Raw genomic sequence first — 19,711 nt, forward strand, 5'->3', positions numbered from 1 at the left:
AACAGGCCCTGAAGAAACGGTGCCGGTGGGGCACAACAGGCCCTGAAGAAATGGTGTCGGTGGGGTGCAACAGGCCCTGAAGAAACGATGCTGGTGGGGCGCGGTAATGACGCAGTTCCCCCAAATGACTGGTGGCTGTCCTCCGCTAAGGGTCCCTCTGTAACCGGGACATGCGCCTCTAACGTCGCCTATGGCGAAGTGGCGTCCCTTGAGGCCGGTGATGACGGGGTCGCCGCGGTGGGAGAAGGCCGGGGGGCAGTGTCCAGGCCTCTGTGGCCATTTTATGTGTAGTCGCAGCCTCGCGGTAAAGGATCTGTCCCACAAGGGCGGGGGACGGCGGGCGTGGCTCTCTGAGAAAGTGAACGAGAAGCAGCCTCCGGTAAAAGTCTCTCACGTCTCACTTGTCATTTAGTGCGCAGTATCCTCCTCACAGGCTCCTGTCGGTGTTCCCTCCAGTCACCCGGCTTCCTGCCTCCTGTCACACTTTCTCCCAACTGCCAACTGAGCGTGCCCCCTGCTCCTTTTATCCTCGACCCGTCCCCTTTGGTCATGTCTCTCCCTTTACTGTTGTCCCAGTATTGTTCCCTCAGGAACCTTGATGGCGGCCCCCTGGGTACTGGCATGGTCACTGTCTGGGAGTCCTCCTCCCCACATTGCCACCCGCGTTTTAACTGTGCAGAAGGAATCCTGCACACCTCCTTACTATGCTGGCACCAGGGCTCAACAGCATCAGGCGGTGTTTACGTTAAAATGTCTGGGAAATGTGAGTCACACAGCTGAGGAGTTGTCGTCAGCTCTGGAGACCGAGTTCCATCAATGGCTGACCCCACTAAACCTGCAGCCAGGGAAGGCCGTGTGCGACAATGCTGCAAATCTGGGCGCTGCCCTTCGCCGGGGCAATGTCACACACATGCCTTGTATGGCTCACGTTTTGAACCTGGTTGTCCAGCAATTTGTAGCCCGCTATCACGGACTAGATGGCCTTCTGCAGAGAGCACGGTCGCTGTGTGCTCACTTCCGCCGTTCGCATCCTGCAGCTCAACGACTCATATCTCTCCAGAAGTCGTTGGGCCTGGCAGTTCACCGGCTAAAATGCGACGTGCCGACACGGTGGAATTCAACTCTGCACATGTTGCAGCGACTGTGGCAGCAACGACGAGCCCTAGTGCAAAACGTTATGACGTATAGCCTGGGCCACCGGGATCAAGAGGTGGGGCGAATCATGCTGCAGGAGTGGTCTCAGATCAGGGACCTATGCACCTTTCTGCAGAGTTTTGAAATGGCGACAAAAATGTTTAGTGCTGAAGATGCCATTATCAGCATGACTATTCCCATCATTTACATGCTAGAGCACATGTTAAACAGTATTCGGAGTCAAGTGGTGGGACAAGAGGAGGAGGAGGAGGAACATAAGGAGTCGTATGCGGAAGGGACAATATCTCCAAGGTCCAGACGGTCAGCAGTACCAAGGCGGCTGGCATTGGAGGGTCTGGTAGAGGGAAAAACGAGGGCGCATGGTAGCAGCCAAACTGTTGAGGAAGGCGCAGGAGCCGAGGAAGAGTTGGAGGATGAAATGGCGATGGGCATGGAGGACTCATCAGATGAGGGAGAGCTTGATGATTTTTCTGTCGTGTGAGGTTGGGGGGAGAGGGCAGAGGAACGAAGCATGACTCTTGACTCGCCACCACCAAGACAACAAGGACTTGGTCCTCCTGGTTGCGCAAGACATATGAGTGCCTTCTTGCTGCACTACCTGCAACATGACCCTCGGATTGTCAGAATCCGAAGTATTGCCGACTACTGGGTTGCCACACTCTTAGATCCAAGGCACAAGAGTAAATTTGGCGAACTAATTCCTACCATAGACAGGGATTCACGCATGCAGGAGTATCAGCAGAGGCTGTTACAGAATCTTACATCTGCATTTCCACAAAACACCAGTGGTGCACGTAGTGAATCTCAGAGTTCTCACTTGGCAACCGTGGGACTGTTGAGGCATCGCTTTAACCATACCACTAACATCGTATCTGGTGGTAACAGCAATTTTTTGCAGTCGTTTCACCAATTTTTTTGGCCATCCTTTGCAAGGCCACCGGAAACGCAAAGTCTGACACATAGTTAGCGCCTAAAGAGCATGGTACAGGAGTATCTCCAAGTTAACATCGATGCCATGACTGTGGAACTGGACCCTTGCTCTTTTTGGGCTTCCAATATGCAAAAATGGCCTGAGCTCACCACTCCCACCTTGGAGATCTTGTCATGCCCCGAAGCCAGCGTTCTCGCTGAACATGTGTTCAGCGCTGCTGGTGGTGTGCTGACAGACAAATGCACGCGGCTCTCCACTGACAATGTAGACAGACTTATGTTCATAAAGATGAACAAATCGTGGATCCGCAAGGAATTTTCAACCTCTGAGTCATCCTGGGGAGACTAAAAGCGTAATGATTTATGAAACTCTCCTCAGCAGAGTCAGCAAGCATTTTAAGCAACAATGGGACAAGTGAAGCCACATAAGTGGTCTCTGTACCCCAATTTTTGGACAAAATGGAGACTCTTTTTGGAGTCCCCTTGCTGTGTTTTACATGGCGTTGGCATCGGCAAATCAAGGTGGGTGGGGTCACCCCCCCCTTTTAACCTTAAGAAACTACATAGACTATGGCTTGGGGTTACACAGATGGGTGAGTCTGCAGATCTCTTTAGTCATACTATGGCCTGTGATTCAGAGGTCTGCTCCAAAGCTTCATTGTCTGCTAGTCAGTGGAGTAGCCCACCCGTGAAGCAAGCTGCAATGCCTGTTTATGTAATAAATAGTTTTTAACTCCATTTAGCCCAGTGAATACTGTGGGCCTAGTACCTGTGTCTGCTACTCAGCAGAGAAGCCCACTCGTGAACCAAGAAATGCCACCTGTTAATGTAATAACTAGTTTTTAACTGCATTTAGTCCAGTGAATACTTTGGGCCTAGTACCTGTGTCTGCTACTCAACTGAGGAGCCCACCCGTCAACCAAGCAACCTAGCCCATTCAATCTTTTTGGGCCTTTAGCTCTGTCTGCTACTCAGCAGAGGAGCCCACCAGTGAACCAAGCTATGCCGCCTGTTTATGTAAGAACTAGTTTGTAACTCCATTTAGCCCAGTGAATACTTTGGGCCTAGTACCTGTGTCTGCTACTCAGCAGAGGAGCCCGCCCGTGAACCAAGCTATGCTGCCTGTTTATGTAAGCACTGTCTGCTACTCAGCAGAGGAGCCCAGCTGTTAAGCAAGCTACAGCACCTGTGCTTTGGAAACTTAATTTTCTCATTCTTTCAGGAATGCCTGTTAGGCCTAATTCCGGAATTCTGGTTGACCTGCACTTACTGGGAAATCGTCGTTCGCGGTGAAGAATTGGAATCCCAGATCCCCATCACTAATGGGGTTCAGCAGGTTACCCGCACCTGTCAACGAAGAGAAGACACACGCTGGTCCGTTCACTGTAGCGCGCGTGCAGCCCTGGACATGTATGGGCATGACAGACCTGTTATTGCTCGATCACGCGTGGCAGAGCCTTGCGTATCCCTCTAATAAGCTGGACGCGGACGACGGGGGCATGCCGAAGCCTCGTTTGTTAACGGAATTAAGCTGACAAATCGCTAGCACAACTAAAAACGGCCATGCACCACCACCCACAGAATTGAGAAAGCTTGCAATCTGTCAATGCTTTCCGTGGCCGGCCAGGGTGAGGTTTCCCGTGTTGAATCCAATTAAGCTGCAGGCTCCAATCCTGGTGGTGCCATTCCGGACATTCCTTTAAGGTTCAGCATTGCAACCATACTCCCCCCGGAAACCAAAGACTGTGCCTTCATGGACGCTGATCGGAGGGTCGAGGGAATAACGCCACCCAATCGGCAGTTGGCATAATTTGTGGTGGGAAGTCCGACGGTATATGATCGTCTTCGATTTTAGAATTTTTTTTTATTTTAGATTTTTATTCCAGCCTTTCTTGATTTTATAAGGGCATGGCTTGCCTATATCTGTGTCTCCTCCTCTTCCTTTTACTCTTCCACCTCTTTTCTATATGTAGCTGTCCCGTTTCCATGTGTTATTTGTGTCTTCTGAGCAGTTTGTCTGCTTTGGGACACCTTTGAAGTTGTTGTGTATGTGTTTTGTATGTGTTTGTGTTTGCTTGCCATTGTTTTCAATGGGGTTCGACGGTGCTCGTCGAACGTTCGACGAACATTCGAGGAACTTGCCTCCTGTTCGACGAACCGAACCGAACTCTAAGGGGGTGGCTCCACACTAGTGGGGGGTGGTGGTGGGGGGAAACCACACTCGTTCTTATTAGTTTAATATCTGATATGTCCCCTATCTGGGGACCATATATTAAATGGATTTTTAGAACAGGGAGATGGAAAAAGAGCTTGCTCTATTCACTCCATGTATTGCCCCGTCATTGCTGTATCACCTGGGATGGTGCGCTCTCACTAAACCGATTTCCAAAAACAGACTGAATTGAAATTAAACCAAAGCAAGTTGTCTTTTCAAAGCAATATTTGAATGCTTTTTTCAACTTTGGTTGCTCTGCATTAGTTTTTTCTTGGTCCACGTTGCACATTTCAAATTCCTTTGGCTTGATTTAACTTGACCAACTCTGCTACATCAAGTATTATTCACCTCTATATGGAAGGCATTGTATTGTATTTACTCTGTAATTTAAATAATGATCTATCTCGGCCTTTGCTGCTTGGTAGCTACAGGTGTGATAAGCTACAGTAATGTGTATCGCTTTGGATAGATATATTTCTGCACACCCACCTGCTACAAGGCCTGCAGCCCCTTGCCCTCATTACTTCCTGCCTTAATTCAAGTATCCCATGTGTAGTTAAGTTATTCAATTTCTAACACATTCCTGACTCAATGATGGCTATTTTGAAATATTGTCACCATCTTGTGGCCTGCCTGTCAACTTTTAAATTTTGAAATTTACTTTTAAATTTTGAATATATACACTCACTGGCCACTTTATTAGGTACACCTGTCCAACTGTGTGTTAAGACTTAATTTCTAATCAGCCAATCACATGGCGGCAACTCAGTGCATTTAGGCATGTAGACATGGTCAAGACAATCTCCTGCAGTTCAAACCGAGCATCAGTATGGGGAAGAAAGGTGATTTGAGTGCCTTTGAACGTGGCATGATTGTTGGTGCCAGAAGGGCTGGTCTGAGAATTTCAGAAACTGCTGATCTACTGGGATTTTCACGCACAACCATCTCTAGGGTTTACAGAGAATGGTCCGAAAAAGAAAAAAAATCCAGTGAGCGACAGTTCTGTGGCCGGAAATGCCATGTTGATGCCAGAGGTCAGAGGAGAATGGGCAGACTGGTTCGAGCTGATAGAAAGGCAACAGTGACTCAAATTGCCACCCGTTACAACCAAGGTAGGCAGAAGAGCATCTCTGAACGCACAGTGCGTCGAACTTTGAGGCAGATGGGCTACAGCAGCAGAAGACCACACTGGGTACCACTCCTCTCAGCTAAGAACAGGAAACTGAGGCTACAATTTGCACAAGCTCATCGAAATTGGACAGTAGAAGATTGGAAAAACGTTGCCTGGTCTGATGAGTCTCGATTTCTGCTGCGACATTCGGATGGTAGGGTCAGAATTTGGCGTAAACAACATGAAAGCATGGATCCATCCTGCCTTGTATCAACGGTTCAGGCTGGTGGTGGTGGTGTCATGGTGTGGGGAATTTTTTCTGGGCACTCTTTGGGCCCCTTGGTACCAATTGAGCATCGTTGCAACGCCACAGCCTACCTGAGTATTGTTGCTGACCATGTCCATCCCTTTATGACCACAATGTACCCAACATCTGATGGCTACTTTCAGCAGGATAATGCGCCATGTCATAAAGCTCGAATCATCTCAGATTGGTTTCTTGAACATGACAATGAGTTTACTGTACTCAAATGGCCTCCTCAGTCACCAGATCTCAATCCAATAGAGCATCTTTGGGATGTGGTGGAACGGGAGATTCGCATCAGGGATGTGCAGCCGACAAATCTGCGCCAACTGTGTGATGCCATCATGTCAATATGGTCCAAAATCTCTGAGGAATGCTTCCAGCACCTTGTTGAATCTCTGCCACGAAGAATTGAGGCAGTTCTGAAGGCAAAAGGGGGTCCAACCCCTTACTAACATGGTGTACCTAATAAAGTGGCCAGTGAGTGTATATATGTATTTGTATATATTTATATGAATTCAATAAAAAATGAACAATTTATCTGGCGTGTTAATTGAGTGTTTGGCCTACGTTCACGTGTCTGAGAGAATTCTAGTGGCTTGTAGCAGCTATGTGCTCTGCCTGCCTGCAGTAGATAGAATGTGTTCCATTCATGGAACACTGTGATAGAATGTATTCTATTCATGGAACACTTTGATGCGTCACAATGGGCCAATCTAACAATTGGATCATGTGTCACAATGGGCCAATGGAACAATTGGATCACGTGTCACAATGGGCAAATGGAACAATTGGATAACGTGTCACAATGGGCAGCCCAGAGTAGTTAACAGCTGTGCAGCAACAGCCAGCTTCAGTCTGCTGAGGGAGCCTCAGCAGACAGTTGGGTGGTGGAGGGAGTTGGGGGGAACTACGCTCGTTCTTATCAGTTTAATATCTGATACGTCCCCTCAGGGCCGCCATCAGGGCATGACAGGCATTACTGCTGTATGGGGCTCCGGTGATTGGGGGGCCCACCTGGGCCCAGCGGCACCCAAGCACGCTGGCAGCCCGGTCCACGCTTGCCGCTCGGGTCCCGGGCTGGCCCCCCCCGGCCCCCCCTCAGCCTGCCCTGGCGTTTTCTCCTGACACTGTGACATGGCATGGATCATGGCAGGCAAGGTCCTGCTCAGCGCCAGGCTCCTCCTCCTCTCTCTCTCCCCCCAGTGCACCATGGTCCACTCCAGCACCGCCCCCGGCTCATGTCACACACTGCTCTTCACTTCCTCATTCCTGAGCAAGCAGAAGAGCGGTGTGCACGTGGCATCGGCATGGGACTGGGAGTGGCTGCAGCAGAGCAGGAGACGTTGGTCGGTCCCTGGGTGACGGTGGACGGCGAGCAAGCAGTTAAGTGAATATTCTTTTTATGGCTGTCTGTTGGGGGCCGGGGCCTGGCTGATCATCATTCATAGGGACTAGTCTGGCTGTCTGGGGGCCCATCTAGGGCCGGTTCGGTTGTTGTCTGACTCTGATCTTTGGGAGTGTGGGGGCCCGGGGCCGGTTGTTGATGGGGGTCCTTGGGGGAGCCAGGGTGTCCTGTGGAGACCCAGGGCCCGGCGGGGCCCGGCTGTTGGTGGGGGACCCAAGCCAGTGGTGCGGCTGTTGGTGGGGGACCCAGGCCAGGGGCCCGGCTGTTGGTGGGGGACCCAGGCCAGGGGCTCAGCTGTTGGTGGGGGACCCAGGCCAGGGGCCTGGCTGTTGGTGGGGGACCCAGGCCAGGGGCCCGGCTGTTGGTGGGAGACCCAGAGGCCAGGGTGTTGGTGGGGGAACCAGGGGCCCAGCTGTTGGTGGGGGACCCAGGCCAGGGGCCCGGCTGTTGGTGGGGGACCCAGAGGCCAGGGTATGGTGGGGGACCCAGGGGCCCGGCTGATGGTGGGGGATCCAGGCAGAATGCTGAACACGATGGGGCAGAATGCTGGACGCAATGGGGCAGAATACTGGGCACGATGGGGCAGATTGTTGGACACGGAGGGGCAGATTGCTGGTCATGATGGGGGCAGGATGCTGGGCACAGTGGGGGAAGAATGCTGGGCACGATGGGGAAGATTGCTGGACACGATGGGGCAGAAAGCTGGACACGATGGGGCAGAAATCTGGACACGATGGGGGCAGAATGCGACAGTGAGACACAGGAAGGGGCAGAATGAGATGCGGGGCATGATTGGAGACATGGGGCAGAATGGAGATATGGGGATGATTGGAGACACAGGGGGTAGGATCAAAGACATGGGGGCATGAATGGAGACACTGGGGGCATGATTGGAGACAGATGGGGCAGGGTTGGAGACAGATCATGCAGGATCATGGGGCAGGATGGATACGATGGAGACAGATGGGGCAGGATGGGGAGATCATATGGGGCAGAATGGATACTCATGAGGGTGGGATGGGAGAACGTATGGCTGAAGCCAGGAATGAAACACACGGGGGCCAGGATGGGGCATATTATTACCACAGGGTCTAATTAAGGGATATTATTACTGTAGTGATGTATTTATTTTATTTTTTGAGTATACTGTTTTAAATGGGGGGCGGTACTGTTACTGTGTAGAGCGACACTATGTCCCCTTTTTTTCTTCATGTGATGTAATGTAGAAGTTGGGAAAAATAATGTGTTCTGCAAGCGGAGCTCTAGGTTACTGTGTTATTTCCTGCAGAGACGAACCCTGGCTGGAAGACGTGATGGCGATCTGTGCTGGACGAAAGATGAAAAACAAAAAAGAAGGACTTCACCTAGAGACATCACTGGTGACTTAGTGTGTTACCTATACACTGACACTATACACTGTATAGAGGCCCTGTGCATAATGTCATTGACCACTGTATTACCTATACACAGACACTGCATACTCAGTACAGATCTCCTGTGTATAATGGCACTTATGGTGATAGTATCGTGATTTTTTTTTTATTGCTGATCAGTATTGTAGTATTCAGTCACTGTGGTGGTAATATGTGGTCTGGTCATGGTGTGGTGGTATTTGTTCCTTGTATGTGATACTATTGGGTCACTGTGGTGGTAATATGTGGTCTGATCATGGTCTGGCAGTATTTGTGCTTTCTGTGTGATATTATAGGTCACTATGTGGTCTGGACATGGTGCGGTGGTATTTTTCCCTTGTATGTGATATTATTGGTCATTTTAAAAATTGAAAAATAAAAATATACCTAAATTGTATCACATATTTTAACAAATATTTAATAGGTTACAGTAGATTAGGGCACGGCCAAAAGAGTCTACTGTGTTATGGTGGCGGCTTAAAAATTCTTTTGGCAAAAACAAAAGCTGCCGGCTATATGTGTAATCTGGTGATGGGAACTGTTAATGTGTGATTCCTGATAAGTGGAATTTTTCCAAGAGAGAGCGGTAGGACTTTGGACAGTTCGAGGGGTGAAGGCGGGGCTGGGGTGGAGCCTGGGCGGAGTCTCAAGGGGGCCCTGAAAATTTTACCAGTATGGGGCACCAAAATTCCTAGTGGCAGCCCTACGTCCCCTATATGGGGACCATATATTAAATGGATTTTTAGAACAGGGAGATGGAAAAAAAGCTTGCTCTATTCACTCCATGTATCACCTCGTCATTGCAGTATCTTCGAGGATGGTTTGCTCTCTCTAAACCGGTTTCCAAAAGCAGACTGAATTGAACTGAAACCAAAGCAAGTTGTCTTTTCAAAGCAATATTTGAATGCTTTTCTCAACTTTGGTTGCTCTGCATTAGTTTTTTCTTGGTCCGCGTTTCACATTTCAAATTCCTTTGGCTTGATTTAACTTGACCAACTCTGCTACATCAAGTATTATTCACCTCTATATGGAAGGCATTGCACTGTATTCAATCTCTAATTTAAATAATGATCTATATTGGCCTTTGCTGCTTGGTAGGTACAGGTGTGATAAGCTGCAGTAATGTGTTTCGCTTTGGATAGATACATTTCTGCACACCCACCTGCTACAAGTCCTGCAGCCCCTTGCCCTCATTACTTCCCGCCTTAATTCAAGTATCCCATGTGTAGTTGTTATGCAATTTCTAACACATTCCTGACTCAATGATGGCTATTTTGAAACACTGTCACCATCTTGTGGCCTGCCAACATTCAAAATTTTGAAATTTACTTTTAAATTTTTAATCTAATATATAAAGCTCAAGTGTGTGTATGTATGTATGTATGTGTGTATGTGTGTATGTCCGCACCGTCGCAGCTACAGCCACAAAATTTGGCATAGTCACACGTCTGGACCCCGAGAGTCTCCTAGGCTATGTTGTGAGGCGAAATTTTAACCCCGCGCATTCCAATTCACCAAACAATTTTGCCCCTATCTACATAATGGGGAAAAAGTCTGTGTATCAAGCCCCGCCCCTCATTATGATGTCATAATGATTGCCATGGCGACGCTGATGTCATCAAAGGTTGCAAGCCCCGCCACTCATTATGATGTCATAATGGTTGACTATGGGATGGAGGATGTGTGATTGGTATATGGGCACTGGACTATGGGATGGAGGATATGTATGACGGGTATATGGGCACTGGACTATGGGATGGCAGATATGTATGACGGGTATATGGGCACGGGACTATGGGATGGAGGATATGTATGATGGGTATATGGGCACGGGACTATGAGATGAAGGATGAGTGATCGGCATATGGGCGCTCGACTATGGGATGGCGAATATGTATGATTGGTATATGGGCATGGGACAAAGGGATGAAGAATATGTATTATGGGTATATGGGCATGGGACTATGGGATGGAGGATGTGTGATGGGTATATGGGCACTCGACTATGGGATGGAGGATATGTATGATGCGTATATGGGCACGGGCCTATGGGATTGAGAATAATTATAATTTGCTATAACTAACCACAGTTAGTTACTATGCCCGGGCAGCGCCGGGCTCTTCAGCTAGTCTAATATATAAGGCTCAAGTGTGTGTGTGTATGTATGAATGTATGTGTGTATGTCCGGGATTGGCATCCGCACCGTCACAGCTACAGCCATAAAATTTGGCACAGTCACACGTCTGGACCCCGAGAGCGTCCTAGGCTATGTTGTGAGGCGAAATTTTAACCCCGCGTGCTCCAATTCACCAAACAATTTTGCCCCAATCTACATAATGGGGAAAAAATGTGTGTGCATCAAGCCCCGCCCCTCATTATGATGTCATAATAGTTGCCATGGCAACGCTGATATCATTAGAGGTTGCAAGCCCCGCCGCTCATTATGATGTCATAATGGTTGACTATGGGATGGAGGATGTGTGACTGGTATATGGTCACTGGACTATGGGATGAGGATATGTATGACAGGTATATGGGCACGGGACTATGGGATGGCGGATATGTATAATGGGTATATGGGCACTGGACTATGAGACGGAGGATATGTATGATGGGTATATGGGCACGGGCCTATGGGATCGTGGATATGTATGATGGGTATATGGGCACAGGACTATGGGATGGAGAATTATAATTTGCTATAACTAACCACAGTTAGTTACTATGCCTGGGCAGCGCCGAGCTCTTCAGCTAGTCTAACATATAAAGCTCAATGTGTGTATGTATGTATGTATGTATGTATGTATGTATGTATGTATGTCCGGGATTGGCATCCGCACCGTCGCAGCTACAGCCACAAAATTTGGCACAGTCACACGTCTGGACCCCGAGAGCGTCCTAAGCTATGTTGTGAGGCGAAATTTTAACCCTGTGCGTTCCAATTCACCAAACAATTTTGCCCCTATCTACATAATGGGGAAAAAGTGTGTGCGTATCAAGCCCCGCTGCTCATTATGATGTCATAATGCCCCTATCTACAAAATGGGGAAAAAGTGTGTGCGTATCAAGCCGCTGCCCTCATTATGATGTCATAATGGTTGTCATGGCGACGCTGATTCATCATAGGTTGCAAGCCACGCCGCTCATTATGATGTCATAATGGTTGACTATGGAATGGAGGATGTGTCATGGGTATATGGGCACTGGACTATGGGATGGAGGATATGTATGACAGGTATATGGGCACGGGACTATGGGATGGCGGATATGTATGATGGGTACATGGGCATGGAACTATGGGATGGAGGATGTGTGATGGGTATATGGGCACTGGACTATGGGATGTAGGATATGTATGATGGATATATGGGCACGGGACTATGGGATGGCGGATATGTATGATAGGTATGTGGGCATGGGACTATGGGATGGAGGATGTGTGATGGGTATATGGGCACTGGACTATGGGATGGAGGATATGTATGACGGGTATATGGGCACGGGACTATGGGATGGAGGATGTGTGATGGGTATATGGGCACTCGAATATGGAATGGCAAATATGTATGATGGGTATATGGGCATGGGACTATGGGATGGAGGATGTGTGATGGGTATATGGGCATGGGACTATGGGACGGAGGATGTTTGATGGGTATATGGGCACTCGACTATGGGATGGAGGATATGTATGATGGGTAAATGGGCATGGGCCTATGGGATCGTGGATATGTATGATGGGTATATGACCATGGGACTATGGGATGGAGGATATGTATGATTGGTATATGGGCATGGGACTATGGGCTGGAGGATGTGTGATGGGTACATGGGCACTGGACTATGGGATGGAGGATATGTATGATGGGTATATGGGCACGGGACTATAGGATGGCAGATATGTATGATGGGTATATGGGCACCGGACTATGGGATGGAGGATATGTATGATGGGTATATGGGCATGGGACTATGAGATGAAGGATGTGTGATGGGTATATGGGCATTCGACTATGGAATGGCGAATATGTATGATGGGTATATGGGCATGGGACTATGGGATGGAGGATGTGTGATGGGTATATGGGCACTGGACTAGGGGATGGAGGATATGCATGACGGGTATATGGGCATGGGACTATGGGATGGCAGATATGTATGATGGGTATATGGGCACGGGACTATGGGATGGAGGATATGTATGATGGGTATATGGGCATGGGGCTATGAGATGAAGTATGTGTGATGGGTATATGGGCACTCGAATATGGGATGGCAAATATGTATGATGGGTATATGGGCATGGGACTATGGGATGGAGGATGTGTGATGGGTATATGGGCATGGGACTATGGGATGGAGGATGTTTGATGGGTATATGGGCACTCGACTATGGGATGGAGGATATGTATGATGGGTAAATGGGCATGGGCCTATGGGATCGTGGACATGTATGATGGGTATATGGCCATGGGACTATGGGATGGAGGATATGTATGATGGGTATATGGGCATGGGACTATGGGATGGAGGATGTGTGATGGGTACATGGGCACTGGACTATGGGATGGAGGATATGTATGACGGGTATTTGGGCACGGGACTATGGGATGGCAGATATGTATGATGGGTATATGGGCACGGGACTATGGAATGGAGGATATGTATGATGGGTATATGGGCATGGGACTATGAGATGAAGGATGTGTGATGGGTATATGGGCGCTCGACTATGGGATGGCGAATATGTGTGATTGGTATATGGGCATGGGACTATGGGATGGAGGATATGTATGATGGGTATATGGACATGGGATTATGGGATGGAGGATGTTTGATGGGTATATGGGCACTCGACTATGGGATGGAGAATATGTATGATGGGTATATGGGCATGGGCCTATGGGATCGTGGATATGTATGATGGGTATATGGGCACAGGACTATGGGATGGAGAATAATTATAATTTGCTATAACTAACCACAGTTAGTTACTATGCCTGGGCAGCGCCGGGCTCTTCAGCTAGTCTAATATATAAAGCTCAAGTGTGTGTATGTATGTATGTATGTGTGTATATCCGGGATTGGCATCCACACCGTCGCAGCTACAGCCACAAAATTTGGCACAGTCACACGTCTGGACCCCGAGAGCGTCCTAGGCTATGTTGTGAGGCGAAATTTTAAACCTGCGCGTTCCAATTCACCAAACAATTTTGCCCCAATCTACATAATGGGGAAAAAGTGTGTGTGTATCAAGCCCCGCCCCTCATTATGAGGTCATAATGGTTGCAATGGCGACGCTGATGTAATCATAGGTTGCAAGCCCCGCCACTCATTGCGATGTCATAATGGTTGACTATGGGTTGGAGGATGTGTGATGGGTATATGGGCACTGGACTATGGGATGGAGGATATGTATGATGGATATATTGGCACGGGACTATGGGATGGAAGATGTGTGATGTGTGATGGGTACATGGGCACTGGACTATGGGATGGAGGATATGTATGACGGGTATATGGGCACGGGGCTATGGGATGGAGGATATGTATGATGGGTATATGGGCATAGGACTATGGGATGGAGGATAATTATAATTTGCTATAACTAACCACAGTTTTCAGCTAGCATATATATATATATATATATTTATATGTATTTGTGTATATTTATTTGAATTCAATAAACAAGAAACAATTTATCTGGCGTGTTAATTGAATATTTGACCTACTTTCACCTGTCTGAGAGTATTCAAGTGGCTTGCAGCAGCTATGTGTGCTGCCTGCCTGCAGTGGATAGAATGTGTTCCATTCATGGAACACTGTGATAGAATGTATTCTATTCATGGAACACTTTGACACGTCACAATGGGCCAATGGAACAATTGGATCACGTGTCACAATAGGCAGCCCAGAGTATGTAACAGCTGCTTGGCAGCAGTCAGCTTCAGTCTGCTGAGGGAGCCTCAGTAGACAGTTATGGGGGTGGGGGGGAACCACGCTCGTTCTTATCAGTTTAATATCTGATACGTCCCCTATCTGGGGACCATATATTAAATGGATTTTTAGAACAGGGAGATGGAAAAAAAGCTTGCTCTATTCACTCCATGTATCACCTCGTCATTGCAGTATCTTCGAGGATGGTTTGCTCTCTCTAAACCGGTTTCCAAAAGCAGACTGAATTGAACTGAAACCAAAGCAAGTTGTCTTTTCAAAGCAATATTTGAATGCTTTTTTCAACTTTGGTTGCTCTGCATTAGTTTGTTCTTGGTCCACGTTGCACATTTCAAATTCCTTTGTCTTGATTTAACTTGACCAACTCTGCTACATCAAGTATTAGTCACCTCTATATGAAAGGCATTGTATTGTATTCAATCTGTAATTTAAATAATGATCTATCTCGGCCTTTGCTGTTTGGTAGGTATAGGTGTGATAAGCTGCAGTAATGGGTTTCGCTTTGGATAGATACAATTCTGCACACCCACGTGCTACAAGGCCTAGAGCCCCTTGCCCTCATTACTTCCCACCTTAATTCAAGTCTCCCATGTGTATGTTAAGTTATTCAATTTCTAACACATTCCTGACTCAATGATGGCTATTTTGAAACATTGTCACCCTCTTGTGGCCTGCCAACTTTTAAATTTTGAAATTTACTTTTACTTTTTGAATATACTGTATATATATATATATATATATATATATATATATATATATATGTATTTGTGTATATTTTTATGAATTCAATAAAAAAGAAACAATTTATCTGGTGTGTTAATTGAATGTTCGGCCTACGTTCACCTGTCTGAGTGTATTCTAGTGGCTTGTAGCAGCTATGTGCGCTGCCTGCAGTAGATAGAATGTTTTCCATTCATGGAACACTGTGATAGAATGTATTCTATTCATGGAACCCTTTGACGCGTCACAATGGGCCAGTGGAACAATTGTATCACGTTTCAAAATGGGCCAAGGGAACAATTGGATCACGTGTCACAATGGGCAGTCCAGAGTATTTAACAACTACCCGGCAGCAGCCAGCTTCAGTCGGCTGAGGGAGCCTCAGCAGACAGTTGTGGGGGTAGGGGGTGGTGAAGGGGGGATCCACGCTCGTTCTTATCAGTTTCATATTTGATATGTCCCCTGTTATGAATGGGAAACCGAGGAGGAAAAAAAGACAACAAGCTAAGTCTCAGAAAACCAGAGAAGTTGGTAACTATGCAGATTGCAGATCCCTGATTTTAACCGCAACAACTAGCAGCAATCGTGGAGCGTTCCTAAATTGGTCCTAGACGCCTCATCATAACCGGAGAACTACATAAGCCTAAAGCAGGAAAACTAACTGTCCCAGAGCAGACCCCAAAGGAAAGACAGCCCCCCACATGTATTGACGGTGAAACAAGATGAAAATACAAACAAAGGCAGAAAAATAGGCTAAGCAAACGATGGGGCCCGGCTAACTAAAAAGGACAGAAAAGGAAAGACACTGTCTGCAATTAGTTAAAAAAAAACCTACAAAAATATTGTCCAAAACTTCTGATAGCAAAATTAACCCTGAAGTCACTAGACTTCTAAACCTATATCAGCACTCTGAGACAGAGCAAAAAAGAGGCCAATCTAATAAGGGACAAAAAGCAGATTGGCAAATACTGATTAATAGGAGTAGAATTTCAGCATAGCCCCAGCAGGGGCAGGCTGATTACACAAAAAACTGAATTGACCAACAAGCGCAAGTGTGAACAATAGCAAAAAACAAACTTAACTCGAGAAGACAGGAAGAGAGCTGAAGTCCAGGACCTGAGAAGCAGACTGAATCACCAGCACCCGGATAGGGTGTCGGCTGTCTTATATCCAGTCTGATACTCCAGAGATCCAATCGTTATCTTCCTCATCAGGTGGCAGATCACTACCACTTAAACCAACAACACTACCTCCTGTCAACACCAAAGGGAGAACGGAAGGGGAACTCTCACCTGGTGGAGCAGAAAATGAGTTCATGACAGTACCCCCCCTTGAGGAGGGGTCACCGAACCCTCATCCATGCCACTAGGCCAATCAGGATGGGCCCGGTGAAAAGCACGAACCAATTTATTGGCATGAATATCAGAGGCAGAGACACAAGAATTATCCTCCTGGCCATAACCCTTCCATGTGACCAAATACTGGAGTCTCTGTCTAACCAAACGAGAATCCAATATTTTCTCTACCTCACATTCCACATTGCCTTTAACCAATACAGGATCAGGAGGTGCCGCCACAGGAACTACTGGCTCAACAAACCTCTTCAACAGTGACTTGTGAAATACGTTATGGATTTTGAACGTAACTGGAAGAGCCAATCGAAAAGAAACAGGATTAAGAATCTCCAAAATCTTATAAGGTCCAATAAATCTTGGCTTAAATTTTGGAGATGCAACCTTCATAGGAATATTCTTAGATGACAGCCTAACCATATCACCCAATGGTCCTACGCCGGTTGGAAAAACGTTGGGCCTTTTCCTGAGAGAGTGACAACTTATCCACCACTTGGTCCCATATCTGCTGCATTCTCACAACCACAGTGTCCACACCTGGGCAGGATGAAGATTCCACTTGCCCTGAAGAGAATCGAGGATGAAACCCAAAATTACAGAAAAAGGGTGACCAGAGTGGCAGAACAAGCTCTATTGTTCAGCGCAAATTCGGCCAAGGGCAAAAATGAGACCCAATCATCTTGATCAGCAGATATAAAACATCTTAAATAAGACTCCAGGGTCTGGTTTGTTCTCTCAGTCTGCACATTGGTCTGGGGATGAAACGCGGAGGAGAAGGATATCTGAATTCCCAGATTGGAACAAAAGGCTTTCCAGAATCTGGAAACAAACTGGACCCCTCTATTGGACACAATGTTCTAGGGAATCCCGTGTAACCGAACCACCTGTTGTAAAAACAAGGGCACCAACTCAGCGGAAGATGGCAACTTTGGGAGTGGTACAAGATGGACCATCTTTGAAAATCTATCACAAATCGCCCAGATAACAGTCAGAATGAGAGAATCTTAGAGACAGGAAGACCAGAAATAAAATCCATTGAGATATGGGTCCATGGCCTCTTGGGCACCGGCAGGGGCATCAGCAACCCACTAGAATGAGAACAGGGTTTAGACCGAGAACAAGTCCCACAGGACTGTACAAAATTCCTGAAATCACGAGATAAGGCAGGCCACCAAAATGACCGTCTCACCAAATCTCTGGTACCAAAAATACCTGGATGACCAGCCAATGCGGAGCAATGGACTTCAGACATCACTCTCTTTCTCCACTGGTCAGGAACATACAATCTTCCCATCAGGCAACGCTCAGGTTTATCCTCCTGAAATTCCTCCAGTGTGCGTCTCAAATCGGGCGAAATGGCAGAAAGAACTACCCCCTCACCTAGGATGGTAGTAGGCTCGGTGACACAAAGAGAATCGGCAAAGAAACTCCTAGAAAGGGCGTCTGCCTTAACATTCTTAGTGCCCGAAAGAAAAGAGACCACAAAATTAAAATGCGTGAAAAACAAGGCCCATCTAGCCTGTCTAGGATTCAAGCGTTTGGCCGACTCCAGATAAATCAGATTCTTGTGATCGGTGAGGACCACAAATTGATGTCTAGCTCCCTCCAACCAATGTCTCCACTCCTCAAATGCCCATTTCATGGCCAGCAATTCCCGATTCCCCACGTCATAGTTGCGTTCAGATGGGGAAAACTTTCGAGAAAAGAAGGCACAGGGATTCATCTTAGAAGTCACAGGGTCTTTTTGGGACAACACAGCTCCTGCACCAATCTCAGAAGCGTCCACCTCCACTTGAAATGGAAGTGAGACATCAGGTTGCCATAAAACTGGAGCTGAAGTAAATCTCTGCTTAAGCTCCTGAAATGCTGAGACAGCCTCAGGAGACCAATTCAGCACATCAGCTCCCTTCTTGGTCAGATCAGTCAGTGGTTTGACAATACTAGAAAAATTACCTATAAATCTGCGATAGAAATTAGGAAAACCCAAAAACTTCTGGAGAGCCTTCAAAGAAGTAGGCTGAACCCAATCATAAATGGCCTGTACCTTGGCCAGGTCCATTTCAATAGTCGATGGAGACAAGATAAATCCCAAAAATGAAATCCTCTGTACACCAAAGAGGCACTTCGATCCCTTAACAAACAGGGAATTCTCCCTCAAAATCCGGAACACAGTCCGGACATGTTCCATATGGGAATCCCAATCCCTGGAAAAGATCAAAATATCATCCAGATATATGATCAAAAACTTATCCACAAAGTCTCGGAAAATATCATTCATAAAAGATTGGAAGACAGAAGGGGCATTAGAGAGGCCAAATGGCATCACCAGGTACTCAAAATGTCCCTCCGGAGTATTAAACGCTGTCTTCCATTCATCCCAGTGCTTAATGCGAATAAGATTATACGCCCCCCTGAGGTCAAGCTTAGTAAACCAGCAGGCACTCTTAACTCTGGAGAATAAATCAGACATCAGAGGTAACGGGTACTGATATTTAACCGTCATCTTGTTAAGGGAACGATAATCAATACACGGTCTTAATGAACCATCTTTCTTGGCCACAAAAAAAAACAGCACCTAATGGTGACGAGGATGGTCTAATATGACCCTTCTCCAACGACTCCTTAATATAGGATCGCGTAGCATCATGTTCGGGTACAGATAAGTTGAAAAGCCGACCCTTGGGAAATTTACACCCAGGCATCAACTCAATTGCACAGTCATAACTCCTATGAGGAGGCAAAGATGCAGACTTACTCTCACTAAAAACATCAGAGAAATCAGCCAGCTAATCAGGAATATCATGAGACTGAGGAGAGGTGGAGAAAACAGGAGCGTCCCTAAGAACACACTGACAACCCCAACTCACCACAGGCACAGATTTCCAATCCAAAACTGGGTTATGAGTTTGCAACCAGGGGAACCCCAGGACAATAGTATCATGCAAATTATGCAGCACCAAAAATTTACAATTTTCTTGGTGGTCTGGGGCAACTCGCATTATCACCTGGGTCCAAAACTGAGGTTTATTCTCCGCCAAAGGAGTGGCATTAATACCCCTCAAAGGAATGGGCATCTGCAGAGGCGTCATGGTCAAACCACAATGTTTAGCAAAGTCCAAATCCATCAGATTCAGAGCTGCTCCTGAAT

General features: G+C 47.1%; 2 pseudogenes; both read left to right on the forward strand.

Annotated features, from left to right (window-relative positions):
• The first annotated feature begins 4,299 nt into the window (after positions 1–4,299).
• Positions 4,300–4,458, forward strand: LOC141047508 (U2 spliceosomal RNA; annotated as a pseudogene).
• Positions 4,459–14,509: 10,051 nt separating this feature from the next.
• LOC141047495 (U2 spliceosomal RNA) lies at positions 14,510–14,690 on the forward strand (annotated as a pseudogene).
• Positions 14,691–19,711: the final 5,021 nt, after the last annotated feature.

The sequence above is a fragment of the Dendrobates tinctorius genome, unplaced genomic scaffold (assembly GCF_039654945.1).
Source record: "Dendrobates tinctorius isolate UK_male_01 unplaced genomic scaffold, ASM3965494v1 ptg000127l, whole genome shotgun sequence".
Taxonomy (NCBI): Eukaryota; Metazoa; Chordata; class Amphibia; order Anura; family Dendrobatidae; genus Dendrobates; species Dendrobates tinctorius.